The 11,328-nt window shown below is 49.5% G+C and overlaps 1 long non-coding RNA gene across 1 annotated transcript; it reads right to left on the reverse strand.

Annotated features, from left to right (window-relative positions):
- Window positions 1-2,407: 2,407 nt before the first annotated feature.
- On the reverse strand, window positions 2,408-9,288 carry LOC116154747 (uncharacterized). Its single transcript, XR_004138679.2, has 3 exons — window positions 9,269-9,288; window positions 8,919-9,010; window positions 2,408-3,471 (listed from the first exon to the last, which is right to left on the reverse strand). It is a non-coding gene; the product is annotated as an uncharacterized LOC116154747 (long non-coding RNA).
- Window positions 9,289-11,328: the final 2,040 nt, after the last annotated feature.

The raw sequence follows: 11,328 nt of genomic DNA on the forward strand, positions 1-11,328 counted from the left end.
GGTTTACAGGTGCTAAACTCCTGTGGGCGAGGTGAGTTTGGAGGAGCCGTGGCCGGGGTTGTGTGGATGAGGCAAGCCGAGCCTTCAGCCCTAAAGCCGCACCCACGTGCTGCAACAACGTTCGTGATGGCTGGTGGACGTGCGTGGTCTCAGCACTGGGAGGCAGCAGGCGAATGCAGGCTTAAAAGCACAAGCTTCGTGATCACACAGGCTGAGTTCAAAGCTCAGCTCTGACAGTTTCATCCCTGTGATCTCAGGGTTATTCAGCCTCCCCCAGGATCAGTTTTGCATTCACAGGATAGGCGGTCCCGAGGCCGAGGCCGCAGTGAGCTAGCATGAGCAATCGAGTAAGCGTCCAGGGAATGGTAGCTGTTATTTTGCAACATGAATTTTTAAAGCAAACCCGCTGTTCATACTGTTAAGACTTGCAACATGATTTGTATTATGTTTCCTTTAAAATGTTTGCTTGTAAGTAAACTACTGGGTTTAAAAAAAAAACCTAAAAAATTGCTCCTCAGCATAGACAGACCCTACGCTGAGTGCTGTTCAATAAGTCAAACGAGCTCTTAGATTAAGAAGGTAAACCTCAGCACAGGTATAATTTATCACTTTTTTCAGTTGATGGAATTATTACTATCATCATGGAAGACAATTAAGTTAATACAGCAATTTCATCTATAATTTGAAAAAGCAAAACGGATCTAGAAAGAGTAGGAAACATTTTCCTTACCTAGGCTCTGGTCATTCCCAACCTAAGTTGACTTCAGCCCAAAGGAGGACCCAAAGGATGGGAAGGGAGAGGTAGCCGACCCAGAGCTGCAGAGGGTGGGAAGCCGGGGGAGGGGCTTCCCTCTTGGAAAAGGCCCAAACAAGAGCTTCCACGGAAGTAAAGATTCACACAGGAAGGGCCTGGAAACCCCACCGCTAAGTGGAGGGCTCCTACTGTGGTCCTGATCCCCCGATGGTGACTGATAAATCCCATTGTGTCCAGGCCTGTGCTTCCGGGCAGGAAATCCCAGCCCCCACGGCAGGATAAGGCCAGCCTGGGAGCGGGTCCTGGGGGGGCATCTCACTGCCACTCCCCGCTCCTGCCGGGGTCAGGTCCGGCTCCCTTTCCCAGGACCTCGGCGGGCCGAGAGGTCAGGGCCGGCGCGGGCTGCCGTGGAGTTCAGCCTCCCCCGTGTGGGGCTCAGTCACTAAAGCCAGGCCTGGGAGCAGAGTGGGGCTCTGGCCGAGGGGAGGGTGTGAGGAGAATGAAGGATGAGGCGTGAAGTTCACAAGGCGGCTTACGTTTGGGGGTCAGGGTAGACGCTGATTTGAGGGTTAAAATAGGAAGAATTTTTTCAACTCTATTTTCACTTTTTTCCTGGTTGTAACTATATTTTGGCTAATTTGGCTAGTAAGTGAGGACACAATAAATCAGAGTGTTTGCAAAATCCGCTTATTTTCATGGTGACACTGAGCCCTGGGAGGCCCAGCGGGACCTCCTCCTGGGGTCCTCCTGGCACATCCTCCTCACGCGTTTGAACCAGAGGCTCAGATGAGCAGCTCTGCCTGCCGGCCCCAGGCGTGCCCTTGCCTGTGCATTTTAGGGATGGGATGAGGGAATTTGAGAGATTTTTTAATGATAAAATAATAATAAATTCATACGGGCTGTTGTAACTGCTTTAGATAGAGTAATCCATTTAATCCTCATAACAACTCTTTGAGGGAGGAAGTGATTATTCCTCCGTTTTGCATACGTACAACTGAATCACAGGTAAGGCATTTAGCCAAGGTCACGCTTGTAAACGGTGGGGCTGGGACTTGGACACTGGTGGTCTGGCTCCACTGTCCACGTTCTCACCAGCTACACTATGCTGTCTTTCACTAGATTACAAGTTCATATCTTATTTTTAAAACAAGGATCCAAATTTTACTATAACTGCTTTTTTAAAAATCACATTATTGCTTTTTTCAGAATGTAAAGTTAATAGTTATTGTAGAAAATTTGAAAGCAAAATTTTAATCATAAAGAAGAAAATTAAAACTGCCCACCCTCTTGCTGCACAGAAATAACTGCTATTAACACGTTAGGATATTTTTCTCCAGACTTTTCTCTCTGCACGAATACATGTGCATTACTGAGCTAATGCTCTATGTAGCATTTTGCAACCTGTTTTCCCCCTGAATGATGTATTAAGAATGTGCTTTATGCCATGGGGTAGTCCATAACTTGATTTTTAACAGCTGTTAAGTATTCCGTCATTGCGTTCCATGATTTATTTAACCAGTTCCCTGCCATCGGACATTCAGTAATTACCTTTTTTTTCACTTTTAAAAATAACTCTGTGATAACCATGATAATCACCACTTTTAAATATGTATTTTCATTCTGCTACAATAAAGAGGGTGCATTAATGTGACAATTATCCAGGAAGTTCTAAGTTTGAACAGAAAGTTTGGAGAAGTTTGAAAGGCCATCTAAATGCAGCTTCCAGGTCTCCCTGACTGGTGGAGCACACTGACCTTGACCCAGGCCAAGGCAGCATGGAGAATGTACACATTCAGCTGACTAATATGTTGGGGGCACCTCCTATTTGCTAAGCACTCTTTCAGGAGCAGGGAATACAAACTCCAGAGCAATCGTGGAGCTTTTAAAGAGACAGACTAAGAGTGCAAGGTCCTGGAGTCAGAGTGATTGCTCTGCCCCCAAGAAGTCTAGCTGTGTGTCTTCGGGCAATTAACTTGACTACTCTGAACCTCAGTCTCTTCATCTGTGATGTGCCCTCCTCATGGATTCTTATGAGCATGAAATGAGTTAGTACTTGAAAGGTTCCCCACAATGTCTGGTACGTACTAAGTGCTCTGCCTGTTGGTATAGCTCCAACCCTGCCCTCCTGCTTTTACCCCGAAGACCTGCCCACCTGGAGCTCTAATCTCATCACTCAACAATTCTAAACCTCTCTATTATCTACTTAACAGAATCCTACTCTCCTCCTGCCTCACTGAGGCGACTATCTAACCTACTATCACCTAAATGGTGCCCACTGCCAAGGAAGACGGAAACACGAAATTAACAGATAAAAATAGAGTTCAGCAGGGAGCCTTCCAAACTACAGTAGATACTTGATTAGTCTTGAAACTTAGAGTCAACAAAACACAATTGCTTAAAGTTTACTCTGGACCAAGAGACTTCCTCGGCGAGAGAAAACCCTGCCCATTGCCTCATGTTCCTTAGGGTTCAGTTTACATACTGAAACTCTAAACCCTCCAGTTATCCTTCTGCAAATTACATCTGCTGTGACCCACACAACCACTGTATCACTAATGCTAAGTGAGAACTGTGGGAGGAGCCCTGAATGCTCCATTCCAACCAGGGTGTTTTCGATCTCTTTTGTGGTTAAGCTTCATGAGAATCCAGGACTGCGAAGCAGAAGGGCACTGGGGCCAACAGCGCAGTGGTTGCTCTGCCCTTTTCATTCCTTCCGCCTGCAAAAAAAAAAAAAAAAAAAAAAAAAATCAGCATTTCTTTCTCATTCTTTGACAGGGCTACAAGACTAATCTTTTCTATTTATGTATTTATTTTTTTAAATTGTAACTTGCATGATTTAAATGGCAAAACACGGTCCAATACTGGGCTAGCCAGCACGGAGACCTGGAGGTACTGACTGAGGGGAAGGCCTGATCACAGCACGAAATCACAAGAGGCCTCAGGTCAGCTGAGACATCTCCTCATTTATCCCTCGTCTTTTGAAAATGCTGCAGCTGTGGGAAGATAAAGGTGGCTGCCTGCAATCTCTGAATGTGGTGATTGGGCAGGAAACGTGACTTTGGGGGGAACTAGATTTCAGGGTAACTGAGGAGGCTGCACAATCTGACAGGTGGAGGGTGGCCCGGGGTTCTGCTCCTTCGTCCCTCACCCGCAGGGCGCCAGGGCCAGCTGCACTCCCCTTCGCCACGCCTTACTTTTCTTTTTGCGCAGTGAGAGTCACACCTCTAGGCGATTTCCAAAGCCTTGTACAAGGTTCTATGAAATGTTTTTTAAACATGCTTTTGCACCTGTGTTAGAATTGGGAAGCCTGACAAATGTATTTATTAATAAACATGGATGAGCAAAGAGCATGAACAGACAATTCATAAGAAAAGATACAAACAACTAATGAACATTTCCAAAGAAGGTTAAAGTTCCTAATAATCACAATTTTCTACTTATCCAAACAGTAACCCTTAAAAAGAAAGTTTATACCGAAGAGGTTTAGAAGAGTCGCAAGTGCAGTGCAGAGCTGAGACAATCTCGCCGGCCAGGACGAGCATGGAGGTAGCAGTCAGCCCTACGTCAGGCGGGGTCTGAGCAGGGTGGCACCTGCTCTCGCAGGCCTGGCCCTCCCACTGCTCCCTGTGCTGGACTCAGTTTGTTGGCCTGGAGTCCCGGCCCCTTCTGTCCTCGCTCCTCGGGCAACCACTCCGCCCTGACTCTCAGGCATTTGTTTTGGGGATACCGGCCAATTCCTGGTCACTCCAGTGGAACAGTCCTGGGACTTTTGTCAGAATTATCAGGAAAGTGAGCTTTCTTTCTGCTTTCACTAAGAGCTATAAGAAAACAGCAGAAAGTAGAAGGGTGGTTGCCAGGAGGCGGGGGAGGGGGAAGGAAGAGTTGTTTACTGGACATAAAGATTTCATCTTGCAAGATGTACACATTCTGGAGACGTGCTGCCCAACGATGCGGAAATACCCGCCACCGCTGCGCTGTGCTCTTAAACGTGGTTAGGACGGCAAACCTCATGTGTTCTGCAACCACAATTTATATTTTTTTAGACAGAAAGGAAGAAAGAAAGAAAGAAATTAAGAAAAACATGGGCCAGGAGGTCCTGTGCCCCAGGGCCCAACTAAAAATGAAGCCAATACAGAGTGAACAAAGCCAAGAAATCAAGTCCCGATAACTTTGTATGAGTTTCCGAGCTCAGTCGTGCCTGAAGCTTGGCCTGTCTATGGACTTTTTATGTCATTATTATTTATGAAGTTACATATATATGTATATATATGTACGGTTTTAAAAGTCAAAAATATTGCAAGGCTTATAAACAACCACCACGAAGGCCCACTAACCCTTCCCCCTCTCCTTTATCTTCCTCTGAAGTGTTTCCTGCTCCTTTGCATGGTCTCCACTTCTGCCTGACGTTTCTGTGTTGTCTGCGGACTTTCTACACAGAAGACGGCAGTTCAGCACTGTTGCTTCTCATCACCCCTCGCCCTCCTTCATTCTTCCAAAAGACCTGCTTTGCAGTCTTTTTACTACTTAGTGATTGAACCAAAAATGCGATTCCACTTCTTTCTTTCACTGTTTGTTTTTTCTGTAGGGAACCACTTCCTCCGTTTTATCATCTGCTCATTTTTCACCATCATAATTTCTTCCTACCCTCACAAGAACATTATAACGCCCCCATGAAGTCAGCTTTCTTTTTCAGTTAAACATCTGATATTCTTTCAGTTCCATGTTCTCCTGGAGACGTTCGCTCCTGGAGCCTCCCGCTGCCGGCCTCCGTCCGGACTAGCTGACTCCCAGGCCTGCCGTGAGAACTCCCTGACTTTACCTTCCACCCCTCCTTGTGCAGACACCATAGGGTTTTCCCCCAAGCAGATCCTTCTTCCTGAGCACAAAGCTAAGCTGTGTCGGTCTTAGCTGATGGCAGAGGGGGGACGTCACGCTTGCCACCTACAGACCTGATTCACAAAACCCTCAGCGAGATCCTCGTTCCCCTCCCTGGGGTGACAGGTGGTAAAGACGGCACAGTGTCTGGCAGCTGAGCCCTGAATGACACTGTGGAGCAGAGTCCCCCCTCACTCTGCCCTCTTTTTACCGCTGACTGGGCTCACGTGGATGAGCAGTAAGCTTTCTTATGCTGCCGTTGTTCCTTTTTATAGCATCCAGTTCTTGTTTCAGTAACACGACATTGTCTGTTATCTCTTTGAGGACGTTAAAGGGTTTTATTGTTTTGTTTTCAGTTTTATTTAGCTTCCTGCATCGTCTCTGCCTCCTGTGAGTTCTTTTTGCCATCTGTCTGTTTGTGCAACTGTCTTTCATGGTGAGCTCTTCCCTCAGTACATGAGTAGCGTCCCGGACTCCAACCACGTCTGAAACCTGACTAGAAGCCACATGCCTGTGGGTAAGGTTTGCCCCTGATCGTCTTCATCAGGGCGGTGAGGTGACTGGCTGGCTTGTTCATTCAAGAACCCCCAAACCTCAGGATGGCAGGTCTTTTCTCCAGGCTGGCCCGTCTCCCTAGAGGCGAATCTCCTGTCTAGACCCCTGCCTGGCCCCTGCCAGCCTGCCTCCTCACGTTCCCACAATTCAGAAAGCAGAATTCCCCGTTTTCCAAAGACTCCTTTTAAATCTTTCATTTTCAGGTGCTTCCCCTGCGCAGCCCTGCCATGTCCCGTGTCTCGGGGTCTGGGACCCCCCTGGTTAAAGCCCCCCCACAGTAAATATTCAGTCCCCTGCCGGGCGGGCGGGGTCCTCACATAGCCCTTCAGAGGCGTGCCCCCTCGCCCTCGGAGGCGCCCGCACTGCCGGTGCTGGGCCTTTCCAGGGCTTCGCGGCCTGAAGGGCCTGCCTCGCCTTTGAATGTCTTTGTAGTGAGTGTTGGGGTGCACCACCTCGATGCTCCCATTTTGATGGAGACTCTCCTTTCCTAGAGCCTGGACATATTTTCTTCCAGCTTCCAGCTGAGTTTCTTCCCAGGAATCAGCCCTGGATGGAGGAAGCTGCCTCACTCAAAGTTATCTCCTTCTGGGAGAGTCCAGCGACCGGCCCGCGGTGGGGACAAAGGCCCGAGCCCCTCGCACTAGTTCAGGACCACTCCAAACGGCCTCCCGCGAGGCCAGTCGAGGCGGCCGTGACTGCACCCCGGCCCACCCCCTCTGCCGGCCTGCGCCCTTCACTGCCCCGCCGGGGGCCCCCCAAGCTCTGCCCCGCCGGCCTCCTGCAGCGGGTCTCCGCCTCAGGGTCTGCTTCACAGGGAGCTCCGCCCAGCACACCCGTGGCTCCCTGGCTCGTTTATCTGATTGTCACATTCCAAACATCTGCTGGCATTTCTCATTTACTGTTGTCTCCTCTCTCTGGCTTTGTGAGTTTACACCTATTTTTCTCTCCTCTCCTCTCCTTTCAGTGATATTTTAACAAGGTATCTGGGATAAACACCTGTGTTCAATCTATTGTATTTAACAGAAGTGTGAAGACATAGTCATAACACTGTGGACCATATGATGAATCTCCCAGCCTCATACAGGTCAAGGGAAAATTACGAAAATTGACTCTGTTTTTTGAGCACCATTTGAGATAGAATATTAAGAAGTAGGGGAGGGTAGAGCTCAGTGGTGGAGTGCATGCCCAGTGTGCACGAGGTCCTGGATTCAATTCCCAGTGCCTTCATTAAAAATAAATAAATAAACCTAATCATCTCCCCCCCCCAAAAAACAAAAACAAAAAAGCAAGCAAACAAAAACCCCCCAAACAAACAATCAGGAAAGCACGGGGTAAATGGGACAGATCTCAAGCATCAGAGGTGAGGCTGGAGGGGAGCCCCCACCAGTGAATCCACACGCAGCCCCGAGTCCACTCTCCTTCTCCTCCAGGCATTTGCACCTGCTGCTCCCTTGGCCAGGAACATCCTCCCCTTCATTTCACTTGGCCAGATTCTCCTAGTGTCCCAGAACCCGGCACAGAACGCCATCAACCCCCACGCCTGGCGTCAGGTCAGCTACCTCCCTGGTGCACCCAAGGCTCCCCGCACCTCCTTCCTCACAGCACCTCATAGCCCAGGGCTGCAGCTGCACGTGACTTTGAGCTCCTTGAGCACAGGGACTCTTCTTTCATCTTTTTGGACCTAGTATCTCTCACACTGTCTAACAGTTAGTAGGTGCCCAAGAATGTGTGTGAAATAAGAGTAAATAAATGGATTGATGTATGGATGATTCATATGGGCTCTCCCTGGGGTTCAGCCATGGAGAAGGCGAGTGCTCAGGCCTGGGGATGAAAGACTTGCTCAGTCATGAATGGGTTTCTCTCGTCCACCCCTCACCCAAAGCTTGGTGAAGCAGAGCCCAGAGATACTAGAGCGAAGGAAGCCATCCAGCCACGTGCGGCTGACCTGGGCCGACAGAAATGGAAGAAGCAATGCTAGATAGCCATCCTGGGTACTAACCAGGAAAGGCAGGAAGGGGAGGCCACACACAAGATCATCGTTACCAGCCCCTGCAGGTGCAAACAACTGCAGAAAGGAAGCTCCCTAAGGGTCTGTAATGTCAGCAAGAAGTCCACTCCTGATACACACTTCTGGGATTTAAAAAGATCTGCACACATTTTAACTCATTTTGTCTTCATAATAAGCTTATGAGTTGGGGGCTTTTTATATTTTATAGATGAGGAAACTGAAGCACAGAAAGTTTTTCAAAGCCACTCAGCTCAGCAGTGACACTGCCAGGATTGGAAGCCCGGCGGTCTCTTAACCACAAGACAAAGGCTCTCTCCCATCCCATGTCCCCATCTCACCGACTCACCTCCTCCCCCAAGTTGCTAAAAAGGGAATCTGCCCTTTGGGATGAGACAGCAGCATTCCTGCTTTGGCAGAATAACCAGCTGTGTTCAGTCCCGCGGCCCAGATGTAACAGGAGTTAGGTGGGGGGGGGGGGCTGGGGGAGGGAAGACCCCGCGGGATGCTGCTTTCATCCCCAGCCTTGGAGAAATGAAATCTGAGAAAGAATCCATGTGGAGGGGAAAGGGGAAGAAAAGACTCCTTGGAGGGCAGGGTCGACCAGCCGCTCCTCACAGCAGGGCTGTCCCTGCCTGGCCTTGCTGCGGGAACACGGGGGCTCTGGTTATGGACCCGGGAAGAAAGGGCCCGTATGCAGCAGGGGTCAAGTCAGAGCCGGTGACTCACCGCGCACAGGGCCCAGAGGCCCAGGAACACATCACAGGATGCTGAGAAACGTCTCAAACACTTGCCAGCTGAGTCCATCTGGAACATGAGTTCTGAGCAAGAAAGAGCAGGGAGACGAGGGGAGGAGGCCTGAGTGCGCGGGTCAGTGAGAGCTGACTCAGAGCTGGCTTCCAAGGCCGGCAGGGATGATCCCGCCGCGTCTCGGACCAGTCCCAAAGTGCCCTGAGTGGTCCTGAGCGCTGCGAGGCTGGGCCTCCAGACGAGTTTCCCAAGTGGCGGGGGGGGGGGGGGAGCAGCGGCGGTGTCGCCCAGCTTCTGCCCGCGCCCTCCCGTGAGGTCTCCTCACTCACGTCAGCACCGTCTGTGTTCTCAGGGCGGCCCATCCCTGAACAAGGGAGGCAGAAAAGGCCTGCAGTCAAAAATCCCTGGGGCAGTGTCCTCGCTGTCCGCCTGAATCCTTTCAAAGGGCTCAGAAAGGAGCTTGTAAACTGGGCCAGGAAACTGTCCCTGCTTGACTAAGCAGAGTTTTCACACTTGTAATGACTGAGTTTGGGATGTGGAATGATTTATTCCATGTCTGTCTTTCCTCCTGGGCAGTAAATTTCACCACAGTCCATTTAGCCTTGTTCACCAGAGCCTAGGACAGGGCCTGCTACACGGCTGATGCTCGATGCACGTTTGATGATTGACAGAAATATATCATATTAGTAAAAGCAAATGATGATGACGCCGAGTGGAGTGAGTGCACGGACTTCTTCCAGTCCTTAGGGGTTCGTGTGAACGGGGCTCTCCCCACAGCCCCGTGCCGGGGGCCAGCCTTCGGACTTGTCAGATGCCCCCGTTCCCCCCACCCCCCACCCCCGCTGACCACAGCCTCCTTTTGCGTTTGCAGAGTCGGCAGTTAACCGCCCTCCCCCCGCCCCCACCAGGGAGAGACTGGAGCCCAGGCCATGGCCCAGTTACAGCTCAGGTATCAGGCTGGGATGGCCAGGATCTCTGGGAATCGTTTGGGGTCTGAATGACTGGGATGAAGAGTCTGAGAAGTCGGGGGATCAGCTTTCGAAAGGAAATGTCAGTCACTCCGGGGGAGAAGCAAGGAGAAGGGCGGGCTCCTGGCGACGGGGAAGTGTGCTGGCTCCGAGTCAGACGGGCTCCCGTCCAGACTTGTATTGCTGGTGTTTGGTGGTTAAATAAAAAAAAGCTTATAAACTTAACTCCAGTTAGAAAAAAATACAAGTATTTCAAATATTGATCCCAGATAATCCCTGCAAACCTGGCAGGGAGACCGCCCGGGGTGAAGGGAGGGGGTGGGGAGGCCGCGGGGGTGGGAGCCGGCCGGCGGGGGCTGCTCCATGGCAATAGCACATGCCTCATCCTGGCCCTCATTTTGTTGGTCACCTCCCTCCCCCCCACTGGAGTTTAAGGACCAAGGGAACAAAAAGTCAGTTTGCAGGCACGTCGCCTCCAGCAGTGATTCTCAGCCTTTCCAGGCTGCTCACACCCTAACACTGACATATGACATTTGCTGACTCTTTCTTTCTTGGCAGAAGTAATGCAAAAATATTTATTTCTGAAATGGAAATGAATTTAAAATATTTTTTAACGGATCAATAAAAACATGACAAATCCCAAATAGAAAAACTGGCAGGGCATATGAGCTGGCAGTCCACGAAAGGAAAACAAACGCTCAGTAGACACCTGGAAAGATGTTTGCCCCCTGTGTTGCCAAAGAAATGCAGTCAGAACAATGAGGGGCCATGCTGTGTCCTTCAGGTTGGAAAGGATTGGAAGAAGTAATGTTATTTGCAAATTTTAACTGTTGGGAAACCAGAGAAGGTCAACAGGAACTGAGCCTTCAGTCAAGTGACTGGGCACAATATTCTCATTAAAAAGTATAAATACACAGGCGTGCCTCTGAGATACTGTGGGTTCAGTTCCAGACAGGGCAATAGAGCAAACATCACAACAGTGTGAGCCAGGTGAATTTTTTGGTTTCCTACTGCATATAAAAGTTACGTCTATACTATACTATTAGCCTATTAAGTGCACAACAGCATTATGCCTAAAAAACCATGTACACGCCTTAATTAAAAAATACTTTGTTGTTAAAAAATGCTAACCATCATCTGAGCCCTCAGGGAGTCCTGACATTTTGCTGGTGGAGGTCTTGCCTTGATGTCACTGTCTGCTGACTGATCAGGGGATGGTTGCTGAAGGCTGGGGCGACTGCGGAAATTTCCTAAAATGAAACAGTGAAGTTTGCCACGTAGATTGACTCTTCCTTTCATAAACAATGTCTCTGTAGCATGCAATGCAGTTTGACAGCATTTTACTCACAATAAAACTTCCAAAATTGGAATCAATCCTCTCAAACCCTGCCACCGCTTTATCAGCTCAGTTCTGTCACATT

This window comes from Camelus dromedarius, chromosome 9 (genome assembly GCF_036321535.1).
Source record: "Camelus dromedarius isolate mCamDro1 chromosome 9, mCamDro1.pat, whole genome shotgun sequence".
In the NCBI taxonomy this organism is placed as follows: domain Eukaryota; kingdom Metazoa; phylum Chordata; class Mammalia; order Artiodactyla; family Camelidae; genus Camelus; species Camelus dromedarius.